Raw genomic sequence first — 14,956 nt, forward strand, 5'->3', positions numbered from 1 at the left:
GTATGAATGAAGCTATCAAATCAAAATAGCTAAAAGGCTTAAATCCATTTTTTCAAATTAAAAGATTTGCTTGTAGGCCTACATATATTTGATTAAAATTTGAGATGAATAGACTGAATTTTGTATGTTCATGTGTTAAAGTATAAAGTAGATCTTGAGGTAGACATAGATCTAAATCTACACTAATCTAGAGTTGGCTTTTATAGAGTTCATTCTGTGCTGCGCATGCGTGACCTTTTTTCATGAATGAATATAGGCCTATCTCAACACGGCTACGCAGCTTTAGCGAACAGCAAACGAATGTATTAAAAATGCTTTAGAAAACAAATTTGAATGTTAATTTGATAAAAATATGAAATGAATGGACTATAATTAGAATATATATATATATGTGTTAAAGCATAAAACTATCTTTGCGAAAAGAAGATTTATCATCTTAGAGTTCAATAAGAGTTTTAGACCAAGGCCTAGGAATAGACTCAGTAGAGAGATGTGTTAATGTGTAACCATTTGGTAATGTCTAATGAAAGAATGTGCATCGGGATATCTAAATTCGCAGATATAAATAACGAATATATCTACAATTCCCACAATGCAATCACGTAATCTCACGATGGAGTTACCTTCCCATTACAATAATTATTACATCTGCATACAGATGAACTCACGACTGAGAAGTGTTGACCTCATTAACAAATCATTTATTTACGTATGCCCAGGCACGGGCAGCTGACAGCAGCGACAAGGACAAACAGATCACGTGACACTTATATTACCTCTGAAGTGAGAACAGATGTGGACGATTACAGCGACAATAATACTTACTCTTGGCTGCTTCTACGTCGAAGGGGGAGGGTAGAAAGATGAGAAATACATTTTAGTTACTCTTCATTTATTTTTTCACCGAGGATGCGTCGCGGAGAGATATAACAGACGATTTGTTGCAAGTCGTGATCTCATCCTTACTTTTTATAATTATTATTTATTTCATTAGCCGATTGTACTTCCGGTAACCATTTTGGGCTATTGTTTTAGTTTTAGTTTATTGACTATTGCAAGGAAGGGAAAAATAACACTGACACGAGTTTAATACCAAATGAAATACACAAAGAAATACCACATTACTCTTTCAGCTGTCATTCCTATGCGGAAGTTGCTCTGTGTCTAAACAGGGCGATGAAACGTGTGCAGGTACGCACCATAAGCACCATTCAGGAGATTGGTTTACACTGTGGGATGCGTGGCCGAGAGGCTTAGTACGCTTGAACTTGGCTTGGGGGGGGGGCATAACATTATCTTATCTTTATAAAATATAAACGTTACTTTAAAAAAGCAGAGTTGTGCTTACTGAGAGTCTAAAGGCAGCACGGAAAACTTCTCCCAGATACCCCCTCCTCCCACTGGTCCACAAATGAGATAGGACCGTATCGCTCTGAGAATGCTATAAGCATGGCAGTATCACTATATATAAAAACTATAATTTAATTTAATGTTTAATTAAACATCACGTTTGAAATGTCAGGCCAGTTACCTCTGATGTCATTGTCATTTGTGTGCTTTACAGCGAAAAAAAATAAAATTATGCAATGTATTTAAAACCAGTGAGTTCAACAATAATTTACGCCTTGATATGACACGAATGACTAGATTGACCTGGGGACATAGGACGTAATCATCTTCATTTTTTGAAGTAACGTCTTTTTTTTACAAGATAATATTATGGGCACAAGTTTCACATATTTTTTCTCTAAAAAAAAATATTTTTTAGTCCTAGGCCCCCACCAACCGGAAGTCCGAGGCGGCTGCCTAGTTTGCCTATGCCTCAGGCCGGCCCCTGTTAGGACGGTTTATTCTGAACGACAGGGAATGGGCATCACGGCAGTGGTCAGTGCCGGACGATTAACGACAGTCCGCAGTTATAACACTACCAGAGGCTATCGTTACTAAAGGAACTAAATAAAAAAGCTAAAGCCTTGATTTCGGTAAACTCCCAACAGTCAAATCAATACCGACTGTTGCTAGGATGGGTCTGTGTCTAGGATAGTATAATGAAATACCTAAGAGGCAATACAAAATATGTAAAGAAAATAAATATACAATCTTGGTTTTAAACGTATGGAAATACTTACAATATGCGATCAAATAATTAATCTTGTCCTCACTTTTGTAAAGAATCTGGCACATAGATCTCATCACTTTTGTCTGGCCGTGTATAACTCCACACACGACATTCTCGCGCCATACAACGGCTTGATTTGGGGGTGGTGGGGGGGGTAGAAATTCTTTTTGTGAACGCATAAGCGTACACACAAATCGAAGTCTGCTGAGTGGGGCGACCACAGCTATGGAGATATCGGCGGTACAACTGGCAACTTCAATGATTGGCTTCTACGTGAGATTTATTCTTTTTTTTTCCCCTGTTTAAAGATATTTTTTTTTCAAATTTGGCTTCTTTTTTTTTATGGTTTATCTGGCCACTGTGAGCGGTGTGATGTTTCTGGCACACAGACAAACTGTGAAGCTCGCTAGGCGAGGAGTTGGAAACACTGCCGTTAAGATGGGAGGCGGGCTGGGGGGGGGGGGGGCGAAGCAGACGTAGATGTAGTGAATGGAGTGGAGCAGTGCCGTGGAGGAAGTTGGTGTGTCGCAGACGTTGACCAGGCTGAATGGAAATAAGGTGGTGGACGGACATATGAGGTCGCCTATGTCAGGACTAGGACACGGCAGGGAATGTTTGATTATATGGAACATTGCAAGAAAGCTGGTTTTCAGTAGATTAATTCGTTGCTACAAGAGAAGAAGAATATAAATACAAGTATTCTAAAAATGTTGCGATCATGTAACAATACTTTCTCATGACGAAGACAGGGCCTGTCTTAGATAATTGGAGGCCCTAGGCAAAGTAAATTTGGTTACCACCCCCCCTTTAAAAAAAAAAAAAAAGAAATAAACAGAAAAAAAAATTACGCATTTATTGTATAACCGTGAGTACTCCAACAATACCTAGTTTCGCTATTTCTTCTCTAAAATTAATAAAGCACTGAGCGAGGCCATTTACCAACCGGAGGCCCTAGGCGGCTGCCTAGTTTGCCTATGCCTAAGGCCGGCCCTGACAAAGGTACATATAGTAAATGGGTACCTGACATTGGTTGGGGAAAAAGTATAGGAGGTTGGTCGATGTGCTGGCCACATGACACCCTCGTTAACCGTAGGCCACAGAAACAGATGACCTAAACATCATCTGCCCAATAAATCACAAGGTCTGAAAAGTGAACTTTAACTATATGACACAAAACAGAGTCAATGTCTTAAATAATATATAGGTTTTAAGATGTCACGACATGATGGGAATGTTGATGTTGTCTGCTACAAGTGTTGATCGCCATCTATCATCTCTCATTTACAACCTACTGTAAGAATTTGAACCCCCCAAAAATGGTTGAGTGTCATATGTGAAAGTTGATTCGTGTTTCACTTACACTTGATGCCTACCATACAAACAAGCCCAGAGTGATTAAAAGGTGACTTGAGACTGAAAGTATTACCAATTAAGAAAACAAGAATGATTTTTAAAACAAGGTTACAAAGACAGTTTGTGTGCAAACACAAACTCAAAATCGACCCCCGAAGTGGTCCACCCAGGCAGGTAAAAAGTCAGGTTTCAATATTTTCAGAAAGAATGTCAGAATGAAATTCTATCAAAGGGAAATGGCAGAGAAAAAAGGAGAAAGAAGGTTGACAGATCTTGTGTGGTGCCCCAACGGTTCAGCACATCAAGGGTTAGGTCAAAGTGAAAGTTAGGTACGAACATGGCCTAACTGATGTCTTGCAATGATGATCTAACTGTTTTCTTAAGGATTAGTCTCTTATTCAAAGTCTCAAGAATTCCTTTTGTTAAATTTGTCATGTGCAAAGAACTGTTTCGCTGTTCACTCGATAATATGAAACACTACTTATTATTTGTTATTTCAATTTATGTTCCACTTATATGCATACTATAAAGATTTTTTTCTTATAAAAAAAAATAAACATTTTTTTTTTTGTAAATGTAGTAGTTATTATGACAGAACTTATATAACTTAGCAATACAATTGTAAAAAAAAAAAGTTTTTTTTTCAAAAAATCTAAAACTATTTGCATAAATGTCCTAAAAATATGGTAAGTAAATATCTCCCTTACTAAATAGCCTCTAATGCTTGTTACTATTAATAGTGAATAGATGTAAATATGGTGTATTTTTATGAAAAAAAACTGCTTGCATAAATGATTTTGAAAATTAGATTTTTCGCTTTCAGAAAATGAAAAAGTAGCCGTTGCATCAGAACTTTGAATGGTCTAAGGTACTTTGTTTAAGAGATCTAAACGGGACGGACGGACGGACAGACCAGACAAAACTAATAGCGTCTTTTCCCCTTTCAGTGGCCGCTAAAAATACATATTAAGTGTACTTGAATCAATTAGCTTGGAACAGTCATGTAATTAAATGTTTAATAGATCTAGACTAGCAAAAAAAAATATGTGCCATTAGAAATATTTGTACCAATTCTTTTTTGTTTAGCGCAGTTTCGTGCTTTTCTCTTTCTCAATACGCTAGGATCACTTGTCTGGAACAGGAGATATCTATGTAATGAAACAGTGTTCGCTTTTTAATGCATTTACAAAAAAAAAAAAAAAAAAAAAAAAAATAATTAAACGACCTGAATTTGAACTCCAGAGCTCAAGCTCTATTAAGCCTCTAAAGCAGTGGTGGGCAAAACGTTTTTTAGCAGCGGGCCATCAAAATGAAAAGAAAAATGTTGGCGGGCCATAATTATTGTATTAAGAAAAATACAGAATTTTAGTGTTTAGTTGTGACGCAGCATGTCAGTGTTCCGGCCTTCTGTAACGATGGGCTTGGTCCAATACTGCAGTGTGTTTATAGGTTTTACTTTAATCGGGAATTTGACGAGACTATAAATAGACTATTTTTGGACGCAACTAGGGAATTATGGGATATAAAACAGATAAAAGTAAAGGCGGTTGGTCGTTGTGCTTGGCCACATGACACCCTCGTTAACCGTAGGCCACAGAAACAGATGACCTATACATCATCTGCCCTATAGACAACAAAGTCTGAAAAGTGAACTTTTACTATATGACATATACTAAATAGACTATTTTTAGACGGAACTAGGGAATTATGGGATATAAAACAGATAAGGCATGATGGGATAATTTTTAACGGACATGTAGAACAACTCACTCCTCTTTTAATGGCGAGACATCATCTTTAGTAACTGTTGACATTTGGACTGTGCCCCTTTATTTTTTGGATTAAATATTATGTATCAAGTATAAACAGTTTTCTCAAGTATTTTTATAGAATTTAATATATGTTGTTTTTTGGTTGTAATCGAACTCCATTATTTATGAAGAAGACAAGACTTCATCTAGACCTAGAGTAGATCTATTACAACAAGTGTTAAAAGCCTAGTTGAGAATTATCTCTGTGGTTTCTAGAAAACAGACAAGCTTCTGTTCTACACAGTTGACCTTCTTGTACAGATTTGTTAAGCTTTCTAGACATTTGGACAAAAATATATGTCAATGCGAATCTCACGATCTGCATGTTAAAAGATTTCCATCTCGGCAAACTGGATTTAAAGCTTTCAAGCTTCGTTGAACATAAGATAGACAGACAGACAGACAGACAGACAGATAGATAGATAGATAGATAGATAGATAGATAGATAGATAGATAGATAGATAGATAGATAGATAGATAGATAAATAAGATAGATAGATAGATAGATAGATAGATAGATAGATAGATAGATAGATAGATAGATAGATAGATAGATAGATAGATAGATAAGATAGATAGATAGATAGATAGATAGATAGATAGATAAGATAAGATAATATAGATAGATAGATAGATAGATAGATAGATAGATAGATAGATAGATAGAAATATAGATAGATAGATAGATAGATAAATAGATAGATCGATAGATAAATAGATAGATAGATAGATAGATAGATAGATAGATAGATAGATAGATAGATAGATAGATAGATAGATAGATAGATAGATTAGTTAGATAGTTGGTTGACTGATTGATTTTACGATCCCCACATGTGACCTAAGGAGCTTCGGCCGCTTAGACCCAGGAAAGTGACCGTGGGATGGCAACACGCTAAGGGGACCTCCCAGAATGACCTTCGACCGAAGAGAAACTTTCTGCCAGAAGAGTGCAGAATCCTGCTAAGAGGCCATAAGGTTTCACGGGGGTTTGTTTCTAGTTCCAACGCTTATCGGACATTATCTCAGGTCCACTATTCTGCATGCCTCTTGTCAGGAGAAGGGAGATAACCAATACGGGGGGGGGGGGGGGGAGGGGCGGCACATTTTGTGTTTGAATGCTACACTTTTGGCCGCGTTACTTTTGTTCATTGCCCACCTTAGGGCGCCAACAAATTAGTTCATCAATAATTCAGTTAAAGCGTGTAGGGAAATGGGGGGGGGCGGTGGTAACCAGGAGATTGTGGAAGAGTTGATGGAAGGTGGGGGGGGGGGGTAGATGAACTATTTGCTCTGGTGATGTTGGCGCATACGCTCATGGCGCCCGGGGAGTTGGGTAACTGAGTTGAATGCTGACGTTGCGGGGGTGGGGGGTGGGGTGGGGGGGGGTGGCGGCCGCTGCAGTGTTAGATTCCATCAAGGTTGTCCGGTTGTTTTACCAGCGTGATCACGGTCGTGAACGCAAACAGGGGGTCACGTGATCAACGTGTGAGGCCGTTGATAGTGTATTCCTAATTGATTTGACTAATTCCCCCCCCCCTCCTAATCATACAGGTTACAATTTTAATTTTTTTTTTTTACTACTCTTGAGTTTGCTATTAACTGTCAACGATCAATATATCAAACACGTTCGCCAGTATTTAATGTAAACAGAGGACTTAACATTTCAATGACTGCTGACGCTATATTTTTCCTCTTTGATGAGTTGGCAACTTTGGTATCGGATTTTCCCGCTCGGTCTCTCACCAATAATACGGCCGCTACCATGTTTATGGTGATTCTATTAGTAGACGAAACTATTAGGCCTATATATGCCATTGTCTTTGCTAATTTTATAGTTCTATGTGTCACAGCATTTATATATTCTGTAGATGTTTATAAATAAAGCATTTTATCTAATAGTTCAATTTTCTGATTTCAATTATATTTACAAAGCTTATATCAACTGTCTGTCTGGTAAAAGTTTGAACTTGTATTTTTGATGACAATAAAGGGTGCTCTTTAAGATAGGATAAGATAAGATAATTTGTATTGTTCCAATTAAATTGAAATTCAGTTCGACTACAATTGACCACCTCAGCGTAACAACTGTAACAATAACAATATAGATGCAAGTACGAACAACATTCCCACACAAAACACATATACACTCATAAATAGCGCTTTTTGAATTAGACGTCTATGTACTTAGGCCTAAACGAGACTATGAGATTTGGTTTGGTCATATTGTAGGATATGAACTCACTGTCAAAAGTCACTCTTCAAGGTCCAGTGGAGGGAGCACGAAGAAAGGGTCGTCCGAAGAAAAGCTGGACAACATAAAACAATGGACTGGCCCCTCTCTTGATATCCTGCTTAGAACTGCTGCTGACCGGGACAAGGGGAGGGACCAAGTTATGCTGTCACAGCACCCTTACGACGAAAGTCGAGACAGATGATGATGAGACAGATGATGATGAGACAGATGGTGATGAGACAGATGGTGATGAGACAGATGGTGATGAGACAGATGATGATGAGACAGATGATGATGAGACAGAAGATGATGAGACAGATGATGATGAGACAGATGATGATGAGACAGATGATGATGAGACAGATGATGATGAGACAGATGGTGATGAGACAGATGGTGATGAGACAGATGATGATGAGGACAGAAGATGATGAGACAGAGGATGATGAGGACAGATGATGATGAGACAGATGATGATAAGACAGATGGTGATGAGACAGATGGTGATGAGACAGATGGTGATGAGACAGATGATGATGAGACAGATGATGATGAGACAGATGATGATGAGACAGATGGTGATGAGACAGATGGTGATGAGACAGATGATGATGAGGACAGAAGATGATGAGACAGAGGATGATGAGGACAGATGATGATGAGACAGATGATGATAAGACAGATGGTGATGAGACAGATGGTGATGAGACAGATGGTGATGAGACAGATGATGATGAAACAGATGATGATGAGACAGATGGTGATGAGACAGAGGATGATGAGGACAGATGATGATGAGACAGATGATGATGAAACAGATGATGATGAGACAGATGATGATGAGACAAATGATGATGGGGCAGATGATGATGAGACAGATGATGATGAGACAGATGATGATGAGACAGATGATGATGAGACAGATGATGATGAGACATGATGATGAGACAGATGATGAGACAGATGATGATGAGACAGATGATGACGATAACGGTTTTGTCTGCATTATTGGAATCAAAATAAGTAGGTCACCTCTAAGACCGCGTAGCCACATAGTTCATTCATCTCCAGACTAGCGAACAGAATGGACCTCATTCACCAATCGTAAACAAACAACATTTAGCCACGTGATTTTCTATATCTTCTATACAAAATATTTAATCCATAAAGGCGGTCACGTGATACTTTTCATTGTTTTATCAATATTATCACTAAATGTTGTTTGTTTACGATTGGTGAATGAGGTCTATTGAAAATAAATAAATAAAGCCGACAGAATAAAAAAGGATCCTCCATTTTGTCAACGCCCATATTCCTGACCTCATTGTCTATTTATGCATGGAGCATAAACTACGAGGCTCATAACTCGGGTTAATAAGTTGTCAGAATTGGTCCAAATGTCACTGCCTCCATAAGTGTGTTTGATGTATGTGTCTGTGTGCGCGCGTGTTGGAATGTAGGTCTTTGTTCCAACTGACGAAATGCCACGTCTGCTGGATTGTTCACTTCCATTGTAACTCCGAAACACGAGATCTCAATAAGAAAAACGAATTAATAAAACCTACATATTCATCTACTCTGTCACCTAGATAATGTCATTGAACTAACCAAAGAAATAGGCACAGTACCTAAACCATCTTACTACATACCACACAAAAGCTTAGCTAGAAATTTAGGGGATCAAGGGGGACTGCTCATTGGGGCCCCTTGCATTTACACATTGAACATCATGACTTGAGGTAATGTACATATTAAATATACAACCCTACATTCAAATTGGTACAGTCTAGCAGTAAAATTAACAAGAAATAATCATTCAGACTCTTTTGATGAATAGTATCGTTGTTTATTGGCGAACTAATGCACAAGTGACAAATCTCAATGCACCTCATTCACCAGTAGTAAACAAACAACATTTAGCCACGTGGTTCTCTATCTCTTCTATACAAATTACGCAATCCACAAAGGCTGTCACGTGATACGTTTTTTTTCATTGTTTTATCAATATTATCACGTGGCTAAATGTTGTTTATTTACGATTGGTGAATGAGGTCCATTCATATCGCTTCACGTCGTGCTTTCTGTGAAGCAAAGGCATCTATAACACCATCTACATCGATACTGTCTAGTATTTGTGACTCCACTGACATTTAAAGCCATGCTAAGCCTTTCTTGCGTCATTGTACTCCTGAGATAGTTTTTGACTAACTTGAGCTTTGAGAATGATCTCTCACTTAACGCAATGGTAGTGGCCTGAGTTTGAAGTATTCGAATGGAGGTTGCAAGGTTTGAGCACACATCATTACCATATAAAGCCAGCTACCTCAAGATGTTAATTGGATGATTGTGGGACTTGTTGATGAAAAGTGCTCGTGCATCAATGACATCAGTGAACAAGCGATTTGCCTGTATTTCATCAAACAGGAAAAAGTAACACGGTTTTTCATCAGCGTGTCATCATCTATAGACTGCAAGAGGTGTCTTGGTTCTACAAGAAACCCAGAGGTGTCCACATGGTTTTCCAGGCTTTGAAATATGTCCTTCATCTCCATATGAAATCTGTCAACCACTTCTGTTGCAACACGTTTGAATTGCAGTTCTATTGATAGTCCTACATCAGAACTCAACTTACCATCAAGTCTTTTCTTTCTTCTGGTTAGTTTGATTACAGGAAATGCATAGCATTCACTACTTTCTATTAATCTTTCGATGGATTGGGTGATCAGTTTCGTCAGTTTCTCATCATTTTGCAGTGAGCATGAAAGGGTTTTAATTTCATCATCAGCTTCCCGTATGTGCAGTCCTGACTTTTGTAGTTTCTTCTGAACTAGGTTGATTTGGCGTAGTAGATTTGACCAGAATTCTAGATAAGCAAAACATTCATAATTTTCCACTGCATGAAGAGTCTGTGCATTGCTTCTTTCAGTTGTTGATTCAGAAAGTTTCTCCAACAGCTTGATGATTTGTCGAGATGCTAGGAAACTGCCGACGTAGCTTCTCTTGCGGACCACCTTGTTTTACTCTCCTTTTTTAAAACTCTCGGCTCCAGCTTCTTTCAATTTGGCCCATCTCTGGGGTGAATTGGAAAAAAGTTGAACAATTCATGTACAGTTCCAAAAAAAAAGATGACAATTGCTGGATCTATCTCAGCAGAATTAAGAGCTGCCAGGTTGAGAGAATGATTATCAAAGTTCAGAAATGTTGCCTTTGGATTTATGTCTAAGAGACAGACGGCCACTCATTGTGGCTGCGTTATCATACGTTTGACCTCTGCACAGATCAAAGTCCAGTCCAATGTCTTTAAAAGTTTTCAGAAAAAAATCTTGAGAATGTTTTCCATCAGGTTTCCAAATTTCAAAGTAAGCAACGAATGACTCTTTTATTTCGAAATTATCAATATCCAAGTAACGAACTATTAGGGATACTTGTTCTTGATGAGAAACATCTGGGGGTGGAATCAAGCATCAGAGAAAAGTGACAAACTTGCTTGACTTTCCCAACAAATGATCCCCTAACTTTATTACCCATCAAGTTTATGAACTCATTTTGAATTTCTGATGACAATTAATGTGTCTTCCCATATTCGATTCTATGTAAGTGGTGTCTAGTAACTTCATCCAATTTTTTTTTTGGCGAGCTTAACAGAGTAGCCTCCCGTAAAAGGTATAAAAATAAACTAAGGTGCCAGTTTGCCCTAAGTGGCATACAGGGCCGGCCTTAGTCCTCTGCAACCTATGCGGTCGAGGCCCTCACAGTTTCATAGGCCCACGCTAATTCTAGGTGTAAATTATTAAAATTAAATGGCATTTTACGTCTCGAGAGACACTCTTTTCCCTTTGCAACTTCTTGTGTGACTAAAGAGGCCAATTCTTCATACACAGCTGCGGTCACAGGTTGGGCATATGGAATCACCTGGTCCCGTTGCATTATCACCCTTCTTTCTGCTTCTGTCGTGTATGGCATCTGCAATACGAAACCCTTCCTTTATGCTCTCTCTCCATGTGGATCTGTCTAGTGCCACTTTCCACAGCTGCTAGTGTCGATTTTGAAGAGCTTCAGGTTGTGTTTGCATATATCGGTATACCGTAAAAGTGGGCGACCACTTTTATATATATATCTATAATATCAGGGTTTCCGCGGCCTCCTAATTTTCCAGGGCCTCCTGTAAATTTGTTTTTGTAATTGCAAAATATACGAAAAAGTCCTGGAAATCTCCTGACATTATTACAATCTCTTTAGAACTCATAACAATCTCTTGAAAAATAGACAAATTCGTCATTATGGGGTGCCATGATAAAAAAAAAAACACGGCTAAGACAAATGTATTTTCTAATACAAAAACTTAATTTTGATATCCCTACCCAGAGGGGCCCCGCATTTGTTAGGGCCGGCCCTGGTGGGATAGATGAAAGTAGCTGGCAGCAGGTGGCCTCTGAAAGAGTTGGAGACAGGACCGCGGGACAGGTATGTGAGGCCCCAAAGAAAAGCCCTTGCGGAAGACAGACGCAGAAGAAGTAAAGAAAACTCAAACACACATCTTGTGGGACCACGGTTTTGTCTGCATCAGATGTGGAAAAATTAGCTGCTTGCAATCAATCGGGTTTGCATTGACATGTGAAACACTGCTCTTATCTTTAATCTTTGAAATCGAAGACACTGCCTCTATTTTTTTTGTTAAGTGTTTTCTGTTATACTGGCAATGCTAGATATAACTTGATTCTCTGCATAGCTGATATGTTCTGTAAAATGGTAGCACATTTTCATTTTCCCCATATAAATTTATAACAAAAGCTTCGCACTATATACCAGGTGTATAGAGTGTATTGATTGAAAATTTAAGAAATTAATGCTCAGGGAAATTGTGCGCATTGTCTTCTAAATCTAAATTACTCTAAATCCACATGTGTATCATCGTAATATTAAAAGGTGTACTAGATCTATACTATTCTATACCTTCCCTTAACCAGGAGTTGTTCAAGGGGGAAGACTGGGTAAAAAGTGTGTTTAAATCTAACATTCATTAATCTTTAATAGAAAAACTATCGCAAAGTTGCATAAAGAAGGTATTGTCTTTTTTGGAAAAAAAAAAAAGATATTTTATATTCAGCTTGTTTCTTTTCAATTTTTGGACCATATTTTTCTTTTTATGTGTATGTAGTCAATTTGTTAGAATACATTCTCTGGGCAAGGGAGTTAATAGTGTGGTGTAAAAGAAGACTCAATAGTAAAGTAGCAATTATACATAAAACACTGAACCATAATCTTCAAATACAAAAACAAAATTTAATAAAATACTCTGAAAGACACAAAGATAAAGGCACACTCCTCGTCCCATATGCTAGGACAAATTTGTACAAATGCTCCTTCTTCCCTAGCGCTATTAGAGCATGGAATGGGTTGCCTGAGCTAGCCAGGAAAACAAGTGACTTAGCAGAATTCAGGTCATTGGTTAATGCGCATGACTAAGTGCATGACGCGTAGGACGTAATCATCTTCTTTTTTGAAGTAACGTCTGTATTATATAAGATAAGAAGATCAGGTTTATAGTGTTGGCGTTGTTTGTTGTTTTCTTTCGTTGAGTTTACACAAAGTTTTCCTCTGAGATTCTTCCTTTCCTATTTCTTGGTGTTTACATTTAAACGCGAGTAAATGTAGTATTCGTCCTCCCCTGTGTGGGATTCTGTGATTTCTCCGTGACCCAGCGACCGAGGGCTCCGCCTCTGTAAGTTGTATCACATTATTTAAGCATACAAGAGACTCGGGACACTGGGGCTCCCGACGTCACAACAGTAGCCACCCCGAGGCCAGATTGGGATGGACACTGTAAACACTGGACACAGTCCCATTAGGCACGTCGGAGTTGCTTTGGTCGGAGATCGGGTCACTCCAGCGGGAGGGGGGGGGGGAGAGGGCAAAGAGAGTAAGTCACTCCAGTGGACAGTGCTGGGGGGTGGGGGTGGTGATCGTGTGGAGAGGAATGGGGAAACATAACTTGACCGAATTATCTATCGAGTAAGGAAGAAGGTATTCGTTTATGTCGGAGATGGTTTTGTGACTGCACGCAAGTCTTGTCAGGGCTTTGGATTGTTGGAGATGACCATATTCTCAATGTGGTCATTTTGAAGTGACCATTCTTTGTATTTAGTCATTGTCTTTGTGGTCGTTTTCTGGGAAAATAAAAAAAAATATGCTACATTAAAGTCTAAGTCTTTTGTCATTCTCTTTTTGTTCATTTTCCTTCTAGAAATTCTCTTCTGGTCTCTTTCTAATAATTATTTTTTTAAATTATTTTCTTTGTGGTCATTCTTTCTATGCATTCTCTTTCTAGACATTCTTTTTCTAGACATTCGTTTTCTATGCAATCTCTTTCTAGGTATTCTCCTTCTATGTTTTCTCTTTCTAGGAATTCTCTTTCTAGGAATTCTCTTTCTAGGAATTCTCTTTCTAGGAATTCTCTTTCTAGGCATTCTTTTTCTAGGCATTCTCAAGGGTAATGTTGGTATAATGCAGAAGGAGCAAATCGTATATTTCATTTCTTTTAGCGTCTTAGTCATTTCCTCTCCTCTATTCTCTTTCTCTCTTATACACTCTTATTTTCTTAGCTCTCGCTTTCTCTATTTCCTCTTCTTGTGTTTTAAGTTATTGTTTTTTTTTTCTGTTCTCATTTTATCCACACAAACGCAAGCCCTTCTAAAGCATTGATCTATGAATGAACTTTTTTTTTTTTTGTTAAACATATGTACAAAGTTTATTTACAAAGTAAAATAAATGTGTAAATCAACTCACAGGCCGACACAACAAAAAGTAAACAAAAGATACTCAAAAATATAGTCATATGTTACATTATCGTCACATTCTGGTTATCAAAAATAAAGGTCACAGGCCTCAGGTCAACACATGACCACTTTTGACCATTCTGGGGTTACAAACTTCCGGCTTACACAGCCAACTGAAGGTCACATGCCTCAGGTCGAAACACGACCACTTTTGGCTACACTAGGGTTACAGGCTTCAGGCTTACACTAGCCACTTTTAGCCAAAAAAAAAACCAACAAAATGGTCATGATGAACTATAGGCTTCAGGGAAACCTATGAGCCTACAAGCTTCATAGAATCCCACCTATAGACATCCGTTTGGTAAAGCCCATCTGATGATTCAATACAGGTTGAATCCCTCAGAGACAAGGCTATAAAAAATATGTAAAGCCCATCTGATGATTCAATACAGGTTGAATCCCTCAGAGAAAGGCTACAAAAATATGTCACGTTTGGGAGTACCCCAGGATGCAGAACATCAGGGTAAAAAAAAATACTGCCTGGAAATCATTTGAGGCTATATCTCTATAAATAATACATTATAGAAAATACAATAATACTAAAGATATACTTAGCCCAAGGATCTCCAGAGCAGGGCACACTTCTCCGAGTACCCCATG

At 38.3% G+C, this 14,956-nt stretch overlaps 2 protein-coding genes across 3 annotated transcripts in view; one reads left to right on the plus strand and one right to left on the minus strand.

Annotated features, from left to right (window-relative positions):
- The window catches only part of LOC106074434 (uncharacterized), an 80,843-nt gene extending 78,325 nt beyond the window's left edge, over positions 1-2,518 (minus strand). For both annotated transcript variants that reach the window (XM_056015952.1, XM_056015953.1), the window contains exon 1: positions 2,130-2,518. The gene's annotated coding sequence lies outside the window, so the exon portion shown is untranslated. The remainder of the gene's footprint in view (positions 1-2,129) is intronic.
- LOC106074432 (protocadherin-like protein) overlaps positions 1-14,956 on the plus strand; it is a 148,839-nt gene that overhangs the window by 117,818 nt on the left and 16,065 nt on the right. The window lies entirely within an intron of this gene.

The sequence above is a fragment of the Biomphalaria glabrata genome, chromosome 17 (assembly GCF_947242115.1).
Source record: "Biomphalaria glabrata chromosome 17, xgBioGlab47.1, whole genome shotgun sequence".
Lineage (NCBI taxonomy): Eukaryota > Metazoa > Mollusca > Gastropoda > Planorbidae > Biomphalaria > Biomphalaria glabrata.